Genomic DNA, 14094 nt, shown 5'->3' on the forward strand with positions numbered 1-14094 from the left:
TAACGGTAAATTGACTCAGAGAGGTTGAAAAATAGAAATGTGGGTAATTTTCTACAGAGAAAATGTAGACAAAGGATGTGCTAAAATGCTAAGGTAATTCGAGGGCATGTTAAGAAATTAAGAATCATTTATAGATAAAGCTTACAAATTTAAATAGAGATCAAGTGGTTTTAAATGTGTGTGTGTGTGTGTGTAGCTAAGAATATATAATCAATACTAATATAGGAAAACTAAAATTTTACAGGGAAAATAGATCAAAATAAATTATTATAAAAACCGAATTCACTTTTCCCAATGCTTGACATAGAAGCATGTAAGGAACAACATAAAAAATCTACCCCTTGTTTGGTATACTTGATGTCTTTGAATTCCAATCCCTGAAAAGACAGACAATCTTTCTTTCAAGATTCAAGGTGTGAAGTTACATGTGTATGATGTCCCATATATAAGTAAAAATAAAACAAAATCCAGCATAAAAAAAAAAAACTACAAATGCTTTAAAAAAGGTAAGAATGTGGGAGGATCATAAATAAATTCTTATGAATAACACATCTTTAACAATAATAAAAACCAGAAGTCATCAAATGTTTAAAAATGACAATATGGAAAGCATAAACTAAAAATTTACTTCAACATGAAAAATAAAATAAGAGTTCATACAAAAGGCATATGTCATGAGTGAAACTCATAGTTTCTTAATATAATAGTTAATAAAAATTAATACTAACAGCTCATGAAAATAATTAGCAAAATACACATTTCACAGAAAACACAGCTGGGCATAAAATATAAAAGTAGGATTAATCTCACTCATGAGTGAAATGCAAAACAGGGCTACAATAATACATCACTTTTCATCTACCAGATTGAGGAAGAGCAAAAAGTGTGAAAACACAGTATAATTACAAGTAGAAAAGGGTTGAGTATATCCCCTGTCACTGATTAGAGGATAAGCTGTTACATTCTCAACTAGAGAACAAAATGACAACATATATCGAATGGGCATTCTTTCCGACCCAGAAGTTCTTTTTTTTTTTTTTTTTTTTTTTTTTTAGCAATGTAATCTACAGTTAGAGTCATGTATAATTTTTAAAAAGGGTTCAAAAAGGAGACTTATTGCAACTTTTACCCCTGACAATGAAAGATTAGAAAATATAATAGTCACTGTTTGGGTGATGGGTACACTGGAAGCCCAGATGCCACCACTACACAACATAGCCAAGTAGCACCTGCACATGTGACCCCACCAACACTCTATTTAAAAAAAAAGAATATTATTAACTGTATTATGTTACATTCACATAATGGTATACTCTTAATTATAATAAATTAGAAATCTCCAATTGTTATGAAGTGAAAACAGAAGTAGCAGATCAGGGTAAAATATTCTACCATTAAAAAAAACAAATGTTTATTTATTCAGGTATTCAAAAATATGTATGGACATATACTTATTCTAGGTTCTGGGGATATCATGGTAAGTAAGACAAACTTCACATTAAGTTCATAGTCTAGGGAAAGGCATGACAAGCAATTGAAAGAAAAAAAGAAAAAATTGAGGGTAAGAGATGAGGAATAAAGTGGACTATTTTAAATAGAGTGATCATAGATATCCACTAAGAGGAAGTTACTTCAGGAGATTCACCAATAAACTGGAGGAGTTGATCATGTGAGTAGCTGGATTGATGCCTGTAAATATAAAAGGAAAAAGAACTAACAACTTCTCATGCAATATCTGGTAGCAGTGTGACTTCGGGCTGGTTAACTAGCCTTTCTAAGCCTTGTTTTCTACACTCATAGCACAGAAAAGGCCATATCTCTCATGATTGGAAATGATAAAAACTGAAACAACTCTCTTAGGGCAAGGATGGATTTTATAGGCTCATGTATTCCAAGCCACAGAGTATCAGATGAAACCAGCTTTGCAGACAACCTGAGTCAGTGACCAAAAGGCCTTTAGGACTGTCAGACTACATCTCTTATCATTGCTTCTCTCTGCATGTGGGCTGCACATCTCTGATTTTTAGACAAACTTTTTCTAAACTAGGGGACTGGAAGTCCAGATAAGCAGCTAGCAACTTCAGTGTTCACATCTCTCACCTTACCAAGCAATAGTCACTCTTCTATTAGTTGTATCTTAAAAATCCTAGGGAAGATTTCTGGCCCAATTTGTCTTACCTCCCCACTCCTCATGGTGAGCAGTGTGCAACAGTGTACAATTTACTCTAGAGCTATTAAGGTGACGTAGGGGCTGGAGGAATTTACCAAAAGTAGGGATACCCTTCTGAAATGAAAGGAGGCTTGCTTAGCAGAAGAAACAATAGCTGATCATTGCAGGAGGGTTATGAGGGCCCAATGGTACAGTTTGTATGGACTATCAATCAAGGGTACTAGATCTCGGAGGCAGCATATAGCACAGGTATGTCCACATCACTCTGGGATCACCAGGGCAGACAGTGCCAGTGATCAAGAATTATTTTTCTGTTAGTTTAGACCCACCCACCATATATTTTTCAGTGCGGTACTGTGTAGCCACTGAGATGTGATGTGAGTTATAAGCAATAAGACCTGATTGATCTCTTTACATTAGATAACTATGAGCTCCTCTTCTTTGTTGTTTTATTTATTTTTTAATTTTTGAGGCATAGGATAGATTAACATGATTCTTTGTAAAAATTATAAAAATCTCAAAATACTAGCAGACAGAGGATATTCAAAACTATGCTTCTATTAACTAAACTTTCACATTCACTTCATATTGTTTACCTGCCTATTTTTCCTGCCGCCCCACACCAAAATTGCCATGAACTAACTAGCTAAGGATGTGGTGATCTGTAGCCTTCTCTCCCTAGTTAGTTCCTTTTGTATCTGCTCTTCTTTAGGAAAGAGTATTAAATAGAATTTATCCCTCATTGGCTTTCTTAATAGGACCCCAAATTCCCATGACATATACTATCCTCAGCTATTTACTGAAATCCTTATAATTTCTTCTACCTTCTTAACACTAATGTAGAGAAGATATCAGAGCTACCTTTGCTTCTAATTAAATTTTCTTTTTAAGTCCCATTTAAACCCTACTCTTTTTTCTTCCCCTCAAATGTCCAACTTTCTGATTTTTATGTATTTATGTACTTTTGTTTATCTTGTTAATAGCATCGTTTGGAATTGAAAAAAGCTTAAAGCTTGGGTGCAGAATCAGAAACCAAGGCTTCTCCTCTTTAAGGTACGAGTTTCTCCTAAGGATATCAGAAAGATGATCATGAAAATCTCTTCTAATTATAGACTCTCTTTATTTCTGCTATTTTTGTTTCTAACTCATTGATTTATCCCTCTCAGTAGAAAGGGGAAAGTAGATGGTCCTGAGACATACCTGGTTTCATTCATTAGTTGTGTGAGCCGGAACAATTAGTCATTCACTGAGAAATAAGTTTTGGTTTTCTCACCTGTACTGGGGTGGTGATAGTAGAACCTATCTGGATCAGGTAGAAACCTCAAGAGAAAATCCGGCATGAATCAGCTTAAGCCTAAAAAGTGACTAATGTTAGCTTAGGTGAATCAAATGGTCAGAGCTAGGGAAAGCTGCAGGCATGGCTTGACTTAGGAATTAGTGTTGGCAAGAAGGCTCAGCTGCTCTCCATCTCTCAGCTCTATTGCGGATCCACTAACAGTCTCTACTAGCTGTAGGCCCTACCTGCGCAAGTACAAAATAACTGTCCAAATTAAAAATCTCCTGCACACCCCAGGGTTCAAATCCAGCAGCTACAGATCTTTTCTCCTCCAGAGATAAACCAAAAAATGGGAACCTAACTCTCATTGATTTGCATTGGGTCACTCCTTATCCAGCCATTGTACTGGAGATAGGAAATATACTAATTAGCTTATCTACAATTCTCCAGTGCTCCTGGTAAGTTGGCCCTACCAAGAGACAGGACTAGCTGGATTTCCCAGGCCAACTAAGAATCCCTAAGCCTAGCTGGGAAGGTGACCACATCCACCTTTAAACAGTGGGCTTGCAACTTAGCTCACACCCAACCAATCAGAGAGCTCATGAAAATGCTAATTAGGCAAAAACAGGAAGTAAAGAAATAGCAAATCATCTATTGCCTGAGAGCACAGCGGGAGGGATAAGTATCGGGATATAAACCCAGGCATTTGAGCCACCAACGGCAACCCCCTTTGGGTCCCTTCCCTTTGTATGGAAGCTCTGTTTTCACTCTATTTCACTGTATTAAATCTTGCAATTGCACTCTTCTGGTCCATGTTTGTTATGGCTGGAGCTGAGCTTTCACTCGCGTCCACCACTGCTGTTTGCCACCATCACAGTCCCGCCGCAGACTTCCATCCCTGCAGATCCGGCAGGGTGTCCTCTGTGCTTCTGATCCAGCAAGGCACCCATTGCCACTCCTGATTGGGCTAAAGGCTCACCATTGTTCCTGCACAGCTAAGTGCCTGGGTTCGTCCTAATCGAGCTGAAAACTAGTCACTGGGTTCCACGGTTCTCTTCCATGACCCACGACTTCTAATAAAGCTATAACACTCAAGATTCTATTCCTTGGAATCCGTGAGGCCAAGAACCCCAGGTCAGGGAACATGAGGCTTGCCACCATCTTGGAAGTGGCCTGCCACCATTTTGGAAGTGGCCCATCACCATCTTGGAAGTGGCCCACCACCATCTTGGGAGCTCTGGGAGCAAGGCCCCCCAGTAACACTACCTGCAGCCTATGCCTCTCTATCAGTAACAGCTAAGAGCAAGTCAATGAGTTTTGTGTGTAAGTTCTAGATAAGGCCACCCCTCTTCAGTCTTATTTCCTCAAGGCAGGAGTCATTAAAAACAAACAAACAAACAAACAAAAACCCCTCAGAATCCTATAACTATTTAGATAATGCAAAGTTTCTCCAGCCTCCATGTTACCTTTGAGAATAACTTTGAATGGAGAATACCAAACTCTGAGCATTCCTGGAAAGGCCACACAACTTCCTCCACAAATCACAGGCTCAAGCTAAAATCTGCCCTGATATAATTATTTAATCCTATTACCTCTCTTGGATCCACTAAGAACTTTTCTCACTCTTTATCCATTGAAATGATCCTTGTAAACATCCAGGATGTTGATGTTGCTGTGTTACTAAATCCAAAGTTCTATTCTCAGGCCTTCTGCTGACCTCTGAGCACCATTAGAAATAGTTGACACCTCCCTTTTCCTTGATAGGCTCTCTTCACTTGGTGTTCAGGAGGTCACACTCTTCTGGTTTGTATCCTACCTCCCTGATTTTTGTTTTCCAGTCCCTTGTGCTGGATCTTCTCCTTTACCTCAACCTCCTGGTGTTGTCATGCCTCGACTGTAATTTTCCATTACCTACCCAAATCCTATAAAACGGCCCCACCCCATCTCCCTTTGCTGACTCTCTTTTCAGACTCAGCCCACCTGCACCCAGATGATTAAAAAGCTTTAGTGCTCACAGGAGAAGGGCAGGAACCCAGAAGACAGAGCTTGCAGTGAGCTGAGATCGTGCCACTGCACTCCAGCCTGGGCGATAGAGCGAGACTCCATCTCAAAAAAAAACTTTAGTGCTCACAAAAAGCCTATTTGGTGGTCTCTTCACAATGACATGCGTGAAACATTTACTGAGTGAATATCTCCAAACTAATATCATTATTTTAGTTATATTAATTTAGCTGCCACAGAGCACAGGGCTCTGAGATCATCCATTTTCCTTTCCATAAATTACTATGGGAAAGGAAGCCACCATGTCACACCTCCAGTGTTCAATGCCCCTTCCCTGTTTAGGTTTTTCTCCATAGCATTTTTACCTCTGATCTTCTCTACATTTCACTGATGTATTTGTCTGTTTGTACATCTATCAGTGCAGTGATTTGCCTGTCTTGTTTTAAGCTGTATCTTAAGTACCTGTAAAAATGCCTAGCATGTCAGATATAGCTCCATATATTTTGTTGAATGAATAAATTAACAAATCAATAAATTAATGAATGAGTTGTTCATTTAATCATCCAGGGTCTCCCTCTACAGTTAATGGTGAAGGTAGATAAGAGTGATTTTTTCCTCCACAGTAAATTTAAGATATTGGGAGCATGAGCAACGCAGAACTTGGGTGATTTCTGCATTTCCAACTGAGGTACTGGGTTCATCTCACTGGGGAGTGCCGGACAGTGGGTGCAGGACAGTGGGTATAGCACACCGTGCGTGAGCCGAAGCAGGGTGAGGAATCACCTCACCTGGGAAGGGCAAGAGGTCAGGGAATTCCCTTTCCTAGTCAAAGAAAGGGGTGACTGACAGATGGCACCTGGAAAATCGGGTCACTCCCACCCTAATACTGCGATTTTCCAACGGGCTTAACAAACGGCACACCAGGAGATTATATCTCACACCTGGCTCGGAGGGTCCTACACCCATGGAGCCTCACTTATTGCTAGCACAGCAGTCTGAGATCAAACTGCAAGGCGGCAGCCAGGTTGGGGGAGGGGCACCCACAATTGCCCAGACTTGAGTAGGTAAACAAAGTGGCCAGGAAGCTCAAACTGGGTGAAGCCCAACACAGATCAAGGAGGCCTGCCTGCCTCTGAAGGCCCCACCTCCAGGGGCAGGGCACAGACAAACAAAAGACAGCAATAACCTCTGCAGACTTAAATGTCCCTGTCTGACAGCTTTGAAGAGAGTATTGGTTCTCCCAGCACGCAGCTGGAGATCTGAGAACGGGCAGACTGCCTCCTCAAGTGGGTCCCTGACCCCCGAGTAGCCTAACTGGGAGGCACCCCCCAGTAGGGGCGGACTGACACCTCACATGGCCGGGTACTCCTCTGAGACAAAACTTTCAGAGGAACGATCAGGCAGCAGCATTTGTGGTTCAACAATATCCACTGTTCTGCACCCACCGCTGCTGATATCCATGCAAACAGGGTCTGGAGTGGACCTCTAGCAAACTCCAACAGACCTGCAGCTGAGGGTCCTGACTTTTAGAAGGAAAACTAACAAAGAGAAATGACATCCACACCAAAAACCCATCTGTACATCACCATCATCAAAGACCAAAGGTAGATAAAACCACAAAGATGGGGAAAAAAAAAAGAGCAGAAAAACTGGAAACTCCAAAAATCAGAGCACCTCTCCTCTTCCAAAGGAATGCAGCTCCTCACAAGCAATGGAACAAAGCTGGATGGAGAATGACTTTGACGAGTTGAGAGAAGAAGGCTTCAGAAGATCAAACTACTCCGAGCTAAAGGAGGAAGTTCAAACCAATGGTAAAGAAGTTAAAAACTTTGAAAAAAAATTAGACAAATAGATAACTAGAATAACCAATGCAGAGAAGTCCTTAAAGGACGTGATGGGGCTGAAAACCACGGCACGAGAACTATGTGATGAATGCACAAGCCTCAGCAACCGATGTGATCAACTGGAAGAAAGGGTATCAGCGATGGAAGACAAAATGAATGAAATGAAGCATGAAGAGAAGTTTAGAGAAAAAAGAATAAAAAGAAACAAACAAAGCCTCCAAGAAATATGGGACTATGTGAAAAGACCAAATCTATGTCTGATTGGTGTACCTGAAAGTGATGGGGAGAATGGAACCAACTTGGAAAACACTCTGCAGGATATTATCCAGGAGAACTTCCCCAATCTAGCAAGGCAGGCCAACATTCAGATTCAGGAAATACAGAGAACACCATAAAGATACTCCTCGAGAAGAGCAACTCCAAGACACATAATTGTCAGATTCACCAAAGTTGAAATGAAGGAAAAAATGTTAAGGGCAGCCAGAGAGAAAGGTTGGGTTAGCCACAAAGGAAAGCCCATCAGACTAACAGCTGATCTCTCAGCAGAAACTCTACAAGCCAGAAAAGAGTGGGGGCCAATATTCAACATTCTTAAAGAAAAGAATTTTCAACCCAGAATTTCATAACTAGACAAACTAAGCTTCATAAGTGAAGGAGAAATAAAATACTTTACAGACAAGCAAACGCTGAGAGATTTTGTCACCACCAGGCCTGCCCTAAAAGAGCTCCTGAAGGAAGCACTAAACATGGAAAGGAACAACCGGTACCAGCCACTGCAAAAACATGCCAAATTGTAAAGACCATCAAGGCTAGGAAGAAACTGCATCAACTAACGAGCAAAATAACCAGCTAACATCATAATGACAGGATCAAATTCACACATAATAATACTAACCTTAAATGTAAATGGGCTAAATGCTCCAATTAAGAGGCAAAGACTGGCAAATTGGATAAACAGTCAAGACCCATCAGTGTGCTGTATTCAGGGAACCCATCTTATGTGCAGAGACACACATAGGCTCAAAATAAAGGGATGGAGGAAGATCTACCAAGCAAATGGAAAATAAAAAAAGGCAGGGGTGGCAATACTAGTCTCAGATAAAACAGACTTTAAACCAACAAAGATCAAAAGAGACAAAAAAGGCCATTACATAATGGTAAAGGGATCAATTCCACAAGAAGAGTGAACTATCCTAAATATATATGCACCCAATACAGGAGCACCCAGATTTATAAAGCAAGTCCTTAGTGACCTACAAAGAGACTTAGACTCCCACACAATAATAATGGGAGACTTTAACACCCCACTGTCAACATTAGACAGATCAACGAGACAGAAAGTTAAAAAGGATATCCAGGAATTGAACTCAGCTCTGCACCGAGCGGACCTAATAGACATCTACAGAACTCTCCACCCCAAATCAACAGAATATACATTCTTTTCAGCACCACACCACACCTATTCCAAAATTGACCACATAATTGGAAGTAAAGCACTCTTCAGCAAATGTAAAAGAACAGAAATTATAACAAACTGTCTCTCAGAACACAGTGCAATCAAACTAGAACTCAGGATTAAGAAACTCACTCAAAACTGCTCAACTACATGGAAACTGAACAACCTGCTCCTGAATGACTACTGGGTACATAACAAAATGAAGGCAGAAATAGATGTTCTTTGAAACCAACGAGAACAAAGACACAACATACCAGAATCTCTGCGACGCATTCAAAGCGTGTGTAGAGGGAAATTTACAGCACTAAATGCCCACAAGAGAAAGCAGGAAAGATCTAAAATTGACACCCTAACATCACAATTAAAAGAACTAGAGAAGCAAGAGCAAACATATTCAAAAGCTAGCAGAAGGCAAGACATAACTAAGATCAGAGCAGAACTGAAGGAAATAGAGACACAAAAAACCCTTCAAAAAATCAACGAATCCAGGAGCTAGTTTTCTGAAAAGATCGACAAAATTGATAGACCACTAGCAAGACTAATAAAGAAGAAAAGAGAGAAGAATCAAATAGACACAATAAAAAATGACAAAGGGGGTATAACTACCAATCCCACAGAAATACAAACTACCATCAGAGAATACCATAAACACCTCTGTGAAAATAAACTAGAAAATCTAGAAGAAATGGATAAATTCCTCGACACATACACCCTCCCAAGACTAAACCAGGAAGAAGTTGAATCTCTGAATAGACCAATAACAGGCTCTGAAATTGAGGCAATAATTAATAGGTTACCAACCAAAAAAAGTCCAGGACCAGACAGATTCACAGCCGAATTCTACCAGAGGTACAAGGAGGAACTGGTACCATTCCTTTTCACACTATTCCAATCAATAGAAAAAGAGGAAATCCTCCCTAACTCATTTTATGAGGCCAGCATCATCCTGATACCAAAGCTAGGCAGAGACACAACAAGAAAAGAGAATTTTAGACCAATATCCTTGATGAACATTGATGCAAAAATCCTCAATAAAATACTGGCAAACCGAATCCAGCAGCACATCAAAAAACTTATCCACCATGATCAAGTGGGCTTCATCCCTGAGATGTAAGGCTGGTTCAACATACGAAAATCAATAAACATATTCCAGCATATAAACAGAACCAAAGACAAAAACCACATGATTATCTCAATAGATGCAGAAAAGGCCTTTGACAAAATTCAACAACCCTTCATGCTAAAAACTCTCAATAAATTAGATACTGATGGGACGTATCTCAAAATAATAAGAGCTATCTATGACAAACCCACAGCCAACATCATACTGAATGGACAAAAACTGGAAGTATTCCCTTTGAAAACTGGCACAAGACAGGAATGCCCTCTCTCACCACTCCTATTCAACATAGTGTTGGAAGTTCTGGCCAGGGCAATTAGGCAGGAGAAGGAAATGAAGGGCATTCACTTAGGAAAATAGGAAATCAAATTGTCCCTGTTTGCAGGTGACATGATTGTATATCTAGAAAACCCCATTGTCTCAGCCCAAAATCTCCTTAAGCAGATAAGCAACTTCAGCAAAGTCTCAGGATACAAAATCAATGTGCAAAAATCACAAGCATTCTTATACACCAATAACAGACAAACAGAGAGGCAAATCATGAATGAACTCCCATTCACAATTGCTTCAAAGAGAATAAAATACCTAGGAATCCAAATTACAAGGGATGTGAAGGACCTCTTCAAGGAGAACTACAAACCACTGCTCAATGAAATAAAAGAGATACAAACAAATGGAAGAACATTCCATGCTCATGGGTAGGAAGAATCAATATCGTGAAAATGGCCATATTGCCCAAGGTAATTTATAGATTCAATGCCATCCCCATCAAGCTAACCATGACTTTCTTCACAGAATTGGAAAAAAGTACTTTAAAGTTCATATGGAACCAAAAAAGAGCCCGCATCACCAAGTCAATCCTAAGCCAAAAGGACAAAGCTGGAGGCATCACGCTACCTGACTTCAAACTATACTACAAGGCTACAGTCACCAAAACAGCATGGTACTGGTACCAAAACAGAGATATAGACCAATGGAACAGAACAGAGCCCTCAGAAATAATGCTGCTTATCTACAGCTATCTGATCTTTGACAAACCTGAGAAAAACAAGCAATGGGGAAAGGATTCCCTATTTAATAAATGGTGCTGGGAAAACTGGCTAGCCATATGGAGAAAGCTGAAACTGGATCCCTTCCATATACTTTATACAAAAATTAATTCAAGATGGATTAAAGATTTCATGTTAGACCTAAAACCATAAAAACCCTAGAAGAAAACCTAGGCAATACCCTTCAGGACATAGGCATGGGCAAGAACTTCATGTCTAAAACACCAAAAGCAATGGCAACAAAAGACAAAATTGACAAATGGGATCTAATTAAACTAAAGAGCTTCTGCACAGCAGAAGAAACTACCATCACAGTGAACAGGCAACCTACAGAATGGGAGAAAATGTTTGCAACCTACTCATCTGACAAAGGGCTAATATCCAGAATCTACAATGAACTCAAACAAATTTACAAGAAAAAAACAAACAACCCCATCAAAAAGTGGGCGAAGGACATGAACAGACACTTCTCAAAAGAAGACATTTATGCAGCCAAAAAACACATGAAAAAATGCTCACCATCACTGGCCATCAGAGAAACGCAAATCAAAACCACAATGAGATACCATCTCACACCAGTTAGAAAGGCAATCATTAAAAAGTCAGGAAACAACAGGTGCTGGAGAGGATGTGGAGAAATAGGAACACTTTTACACTGTTGGTGGGACTGTAAACTAGTTCAACCATTGTGGAAGTCAGTGTGGCGATTCCTCAGGGATCTAGAACTAGAAATCCCATTTGACCCAGCCATCTCATTACTGGGTATATACCCAAAGGACTATAAATCATGCTGCTATATAGACACATGCACACGTATGTTTATTGTGGCATTATTCACAATAGCAAAGACTTGGAACCAACCCAAATGTCCAACAATGATAGACTGGATTAAGAAAATATGGCACATATACACCATGGAATGCTATGAAGCCATAAAAAATGATGAGTTCATGTCCTTTGTAAGGACATGGATGAAGCTGGAAACCATCATTCTCAGCAAACTATCGCAAGGACAAAAAACCAAACACCACATGTTCTCACTCATAGGTGGGAATAGAACAATGAGAACACATGGACACAGCAAGGGGAACATCACACACCGGGGATGGTTGTGGGGTTGGTGGAGGGGGGAGGGATAGCATAAGAGATATACCTAATGCTAAATGCTGAGTTATTGGGTGCAGCACACCAACATGGCAAATGTATACATATGTAACAAACCTGCACATTGTGCACATGTACCCTAAAACTTAAAGTATAATAATAATAAAATAATATAAAAATAAATTTAAAAAAAGATATTGTTCAGGTAGAAGAAAGGTCTTAGATAAATAAAATAACAAATAGCCCCTACAAAAACCCATGGAAAAGTAAGAGTACATTAGAAAATGTATACAAAGTTTCTAATTCAATATTTTCAAAAATGAGAACAGTAGAGCACCAATTCTGCAAGAACCTAATGCTCTTGTGTATGTTCATGGAAAAAAGCTATCAAATAATTTTGAGAACCTCCCATTCCCAATGAAACAACACTAAAAGTCTGTCTCTATGGAAAGGCACCTCAGAACACTTGATACACTAACAGAATTATAACTCTCATGATGGTGTTAAAACAAGGAACAATTCTCGAATACATTTTGACATGTAAATATTTATTCTACTTTTTTTTAAGACTGGGAACCGTGCAGATATCCATTTATTTACATCTTTTTTACCTTTAAATTCTACATAAAATTGTGATTATGTCAGATTAAGTGTGAAATGTATGGCCAGTGAAGTAACAAACCAAATTTTGAAGTTAGGAGTTTTGGGATGCTCTATTCTTCTTATTTTACACATACACATATATATATAAAAGCATACACAGCTATGCACATGTACGTGAAGACCATATTATTATATTGTGAACATATACAAGGAATAAAAAATGGACTTATTCAGTAATAATTAAAATAGTTAAATTTTAATGGTGATTTTATTTTAAAAAACACATGAAAATTATATTTAGCCATTAAAAAAAGAAAATGCACTTTTATTGTGGGATCCAGTTATTTATTTATGGTCATTACACCAGATTCATGTCAGAGCTCTTCACATTTTTATATTTAACTCTTTGCCTCAAAGGGAGCACCAGAATCTCAATAATAAATAAATTCTAGTTGATTCTGACATGAACACTCTCATAGGAGAATGCTGAGCTTCCTCAGGTAGATCCTAATGCTAGCTTTATAGTAGAAGACTGATGTTCCTCCCTGGGGATCACAGCACACAGTGAGAGGTGGTACGTAAACTGTGCCTATAATACAATGATGATTCTCAGTGGGTACCCTGTCTTATTAGGATAAATCACATAAGAGAGAACTCCATGTGATAAAGTCATTCGAGATGGATCATTTAGAATGAAAGGACTAGTGTGATTACTGGACCATTGACTGAAGTCTCCAACATAGTTCAAATAATTTCTTCGACTAGCCAAGCATGTTTTTAGAGTCAATAGGAATCCATTGGAGAATGGCACTCAGAAACTAAACAGTGTCAGTTGCTCACTGGCAAAGGCATTATATTCAAACCACTCGCAATACTAGCACATGGTCCCTAACCACTACAAGCCTTTCACCTTGCCAAAGTCGCGAAGAGTCAACAAAAAATGCAAATGTCAAAAAATAAATTCACACACACACGCATATAAGGAGGAGGGCACTGAGGCATCTGCGCAAAATCCTGCCAAATTGCAGATTATTTATAGAGAGAGTAATTTTAGATCAGGGATAGTAGATCATCCATGCAATTGCTAAATATATTAAAGAGTGATATTTCTGAAAATGTGTACTTTGACGTAAAACCACAGTATGGAATTTTATCTTCTCAGTGAAGTTGCTGCACTGTTTCTAGTACATGAGTCTCCCTGTGGAAGGGTATTGTGAGGTTGATGTAAAATACTGAATTGGAGGAGATACTCAAGTAAACTCTCAGGTGCTACATCAGAGTAACTTAATGTTGCCATTTTATAGAACCTGCTTCTCTACTTTATCTCTCCTCCCCCTTTCTCTTAAATGTTACAATATTCCCATATTGCACAACAAAATTTTAAAAGGTAACTCTAATCAGAAACAAAAGGCTGAAAAAAACTTCAGAGTTTCTCTAATACCCCTGTATACACATCGACCCCCACCAGTTC

The sequence above is a fragment of the Pan troglodytes genome, chromosome 3 (assembly GCF_028858775.2).
Source record: "Pan troglodytes isolate AG18354 chromosome 3, NHGRI_mPanTro3-v2.0_pri, whole genome shotgun sequence".
NCBI lineage: Eukaryota > Metazoa > Chordata > Mammalia > Primates > Hominidae > Pan > Pan troglodytes.